The sequence below is a fragment of the Sinocyclocheilus grahami genome, unplaced genomic scaffold (genome assembly GCF_001515645.1).
Source record: "Sinocyclocheilus grahami isolate Dianchi unplaced genomic scaffold, SAMN03320097.WGS_v1.1 scaffold70.1, whole genome shotgun sequence".
NCBI lineage: Eukaryota > Metazoa > Chordata > Actinopteri > Cypriniformes > Cyprinidae > Sinocyclocheilus > Sinocyclocheilus grahami.
In genome coordinates, this window is record NW_015505249.1 from 2,062,446 (window position 1) to 2,067,269 (window position 4,824).

At 35.6% G+C, this 4,824-nt stretch overlaps 1 long non-coding RNA gene across 1 annotated transcript in view; it reads right to left on the bottom strand.

Annotated features, from left to right (window-relative positions):
- The window catches only part of LOC107585468 (uncharacterized), a 14,619-nt gene that overhangs the window by 3,509 nt on the left and 6,286 nt on the right, over positions 1-4,824 (bottom strand). Inside the window, exon 2 of the long non-coding RNA XR_001609247.1 lies at positions 1,048-1,053. This is a non-coding gene — a long non-coding RNA (uncharacterized lncRNA). The remainder of the gene's footprint in view (positions 1-1,047; positions 1,054-4,824) is intronic.

The following is a 4,824-nucleotide window of genomic DNA, read 5'->3' on the forward strand; positions in this document are numbered from 1 at the left end:
TACTAGGAGCATGCATTAAAAATGTCATTATGTTCATTTTGATTTCATGTTGACAGCTTTAGAGAAGCTCAGTTTGTGTTTTGCCTTACATTTTAGCATTTTAAGAGTCAAATGCCTCAAACACAGTTTTATGCATTCATTTAGCAGATAGCTGAACAAGTAGCTTTCATCCAAAGCCAGGGTTGGAAGCCACTATGAAACTGTAGCCACTATTCCAACGCTTCAAGCTACAGTCAAACTAACCTTCTGAAAAAGTAGTTAGCTACATTTTGTAGTGTAGCCAACTATAATGAAGCTTTAAGAGGATTACATCTTTTTAAATGTGTAAATCTTTCAAATGATAAATCCGGATGGCTATTTCACAAAGATTAGTTAAAAAAGTGCTACAAACTTGAAAACAAAGTAACTAACAGAAACTCATATTTTGCTAATCATATATACAGGTGCATCTCAATAAATTAGAATGTCGTGGAAAAGTTAATTTATTTCAGTAATTCAACTCAAATTGTGAAACTCGTGTATTAAATCAATTCAATGCACACAGACTGAAGTAGTTTAAGTCTTTGGTTCTTTTAATTGTGATGAGTTTGGCTCACATTTAACAAAAACCTACCAATTCACTATCTCAACAAATTAGAATACTTCATAAGACCAATAAAAAAAACATTTTTAGTGAATTGTTGGCCTTCTGGAAAGTATGTTCATTTACTGTACATGTACTCAATACTTGGTAGGGGCTCCTTTTGCTTTAATTACTGCCTCAATTCGGCATGGCATGGAAGGGATCAGTTTGTGGCACTGCTGAGGTGGTATGGAAGCCCAGGTTTCTTTGACAGTGGCCTTCAGCTCATCTGCATTTTTTGGTCTCTTGTTTCTCATTTTCCTCTTGACAACACCCCATAGATTCTCTAGGTGGCTCTTGATGCCTTGACCCCAGCCTCAGTCCATTCCTTGTGAAGTTCACTCAAATTCTTGAATCGATTTTGCTTGACAATCCTCATAAGGCTGCGGTTCTCTCGGTTGGTTGTGCATCTTTTTCTTCCACACTTTTTTCTTCCACTCAACTTTCTGTTAACATGCTTGGATACAGCACTCTGTGAACAGCCAGCTTCTTTGGCAATGAATGTTTGTGGCTTACCCTCCTTGTGAAGGGTGTCAATGATTATCTTCTGGAGTTGAATTACTGAAATAAAATTAACTTTTCCACGACATTCTAATTTATTAAGATGCACCTGTATATATATATATATATATGTATGTATGCATACTGTATGTCTGTTAAAGATTGCTTCACCTGGAAAGCATCTGCTGTATACAAACATCTGATAGACGTCTTTAAGATGTCATTTGTACATACATTCTAAATCAGAAACATCTTAAAGATTTTCTAAATGTCTATTTGACATCTAATAGGAAACATCCTATAGACGTATTGCATATGAGAAAACACTCTAAAAAATGCGTCTTGCAGATGTAAATGCAGATGCCAAATAGACTCCATGATGTGCGTGTGCTATCACAGTCATCATATATGCTAATCATATATATATATATATATATAATTATATAATAACAAAATGTTATGTTTGTTATATTTAGGATGACTTTGTTGATGTCATGCTATAATATCAGCAGTAAGAATCATGATAAAAGCAGATATAACCATGAAAAAAAGAATGAAAAAAACAACCATCAGCAATTCAACACTAAAATATTTGGACAATAAATCTCAACAATGGTAACACACATTATAACGTGCTATATTGCATTGAAATCTGCAACTACTCTATATTGAACTATGACACCCCTCTAAACTCATTTCACACACTTTTATAGTCCAAGGAAGTAATCAGATCAAACTCGTTAGGATTTGACCCCAGCCGCAAAGCATGCTGGGTAACCAGCAGTGCCACAGAATTTGCTTCAAAAACAACAAACTGATTAACTAGAAAAAAAATAGACTTCCCAGAGCCACATGTGTGTGGATGTTTTAGCAGAGCAGGTTTGATTAATGCCTCAGTTCACACGACTGTAAAGGTGTACCCAAAGAAGTCAACAAATGTCACACTACACTGCTAGTTACTAGAAAAGCTACTGTGTGTGGAGAGCAGCTGAGTTGCTGTCACACTCCTGATGAATGTTTAGTTAGTAGCGTTGCTGCTTTCACTCCCCAACACTAAGAAACAGGAAAAGACGTCAAAGACCTCAAGGGGGAGGGGGACGGGAAGGGGCAATTAATACGAAATTGCCACCTTGTAAAATAGTTACGTTTTCTCATGAAATCATGTTGACATTACTGAAATTGTAGTTCCCAGCATGCTCGGATAGCATAATGGGGAGAGTAATGTTGAAATTAGGTATTTTGATTTATGTAAAGATTAAATCATGTAAATTCAACAACTTTTTCCACTGAAAAATCGAGTCACTTTCACTTTTGCTATTGACATTAACAACACAATCTCATGAAAAAATTTATTAGGTATTATTTTGATTTGTGTGGAATCTAAATCATGTAAATTTCACACCTTTTTTCAGTGAATGTACCAGTAAGCTAATTTCCACTGAGTAGTCGAGTTACTTTCAATTTTGCGGTTAACGTTACTAAACACAATCTCGTGACAATTCGTACCCAAGTTTTGGTGAATTGGTGGGTAATTCATAAGATTTTTGTACAATCTCATTTGTATGTTTTCATACGATATGTTTATGCCCAAGTGACGGTTATGTTTGGGGTGGACCTTCATAATAATTTTTTTTTCTAAAAATGTCATGTTTTTGTAAGACTCGCATCGTACAAATTCATATGAAATCGCCACCTTGAAAAAAGGTTACATTTTTATGTGGTCATCTTGGAATGCCTAAAAACGTAGTTCCCAGCATGCTTTAGGTATTAGGTATTATTTTGATTCAGTGTAGATAAAATCATGTACATTTTTCAGTGAATCTACCAGTTAACAAATTTTTACAGAAAAGTCAAGTCACTTTAATTTTTGCGGTTGATATTACCAACACAATCTCATGGCAATTCGTAATGAAGTTTTGGCGAGTTCATGGCTAATTCGTAAGAATGTATATATATGTACGATCTGCTTATACCCACGTGACGGTTTTCCTAAAATCGTACGTTTTAGTGCGAATCTCACTTGTTCAAAATTGTTACGTTTTATGATGAGATCAGATTGACATTACTGAAATTCCCATCATGCTTGGATAACGGCAAGTAAATAAATTGGGAATTTATATATATATATATATATATATAGTGATATAGATACAATTTTCACTCAGAAATTGCTATTTAATTTCACAACTGATTATGAAAAAAAGTAATTAATGCATTGACTTAATTTAAAATTTGTATTCTGAAATGGTTAAAAAAAATCTAAAATGAAAAATTAACAACTTAAATATGCCTCAAACACAATGACAACCCCTCTGATTTTCCTCAAAGAGCATAAAGCCAGCGAGTCCTAAGCAGGTTAATTTGGGAACATGGAGTTTTGGGAGGAAAAACAGCCTTGTTTTTTGTGGTGGTCACGGCTTGCAGCAGACAGGTGCTTGAAGGGAAGTGGTTGAAACATGCTTGGCTATTTTCTCCTCCCGTGCCGTCATGATGATGTCAGCTGAAATGGGATGTTGTTTCAGTTGTTGACTTTCAAGATCAAGCGGCTGTAATCTACATGAAGGCTGTGGTGAGGGTTGAGGAGGATCTGGTATGTGAGAAAGAGAGATTTTTGCAATAGTTCTGAATGAGATATAAAAGCACGCAGAGCGAGATGCTCTTCTGTCAGGCTTTTATCTCAGCATGTGTTTGAAGTGGCAGCCGGTGTCGCAGTTTCCATTACCAGCTGCACTGGAGGAGTTTGCATCAGGCCGTACGCGGGTGGAAAAGCACGTGCTCCAGTATCACAGCAAAGTCAGGATGTGGAAATAAATTCATCATCAGAGTGAAAAACGGGTAAAAAATTTAAACAGCATATTGTTTTGTTCCATCTGTATTCCTTACAGTCAGAGCCATGCACAGCGAGTGTGACATAACGTGCACATTTTTCCAATCAGAAACCCCACACTTGGCAATAGCAAACATAATGAACAATTTAAACTGCAATCTACAGGTTTGATAAATGTGCTTTTTGCTTTTTTTGAAGACTAATTTCTTCTCCATTTTTTTCTGCACTAGCAGATTCTATAGAAATTAATGACTGCTTAATTTGCATATTTGTTCTTATTTGACAGTTCAGAGTGTTTAGGCTCAGCGTTTATACAGTGAGTAGGAGCGAAAAATATTAATAGTAATAGCAGAGTTGTTAAAATGTGTTAATTTAGTAAATTATCAAAATAATAATTATTATTATTGTAACAAGAAACAACAAACCATTTAATTATGCCTCCCTGGGCCCTTTCATTAGAGTAAGTAATTGTTTTTAAATTGAATAAGTAATTTTCAGTCTTATTAAATACATCAGAACTATGTACATTGGTATGAATAATAATAATAATAATAATAATTTGACCACTTTAGTTATGATCTACACTATCCTTTAAATTGAAGGCAAAGCCGTTCTCAAGCCTGCCCGCCTCTGCTCACGCTAGCCCGCCAGCCGTTCCTCACTCTAGGCCACCGTGTGTGACACTGTGTTTCGTTGTGAAAGCGAAAATACTTAGTTTGTTCTTCCAAAAATGGACACGACTAGAAATCAGTGGTTAAGTTGTATTTACAACACTGTTACAGAACAGTTCAACCCAAATATTCAGATGTGTGCAGCACATTTTATGGAGGACTGTTTCCTGATCCTGGGAGAGTAGACTACAATGCCGGCTGTT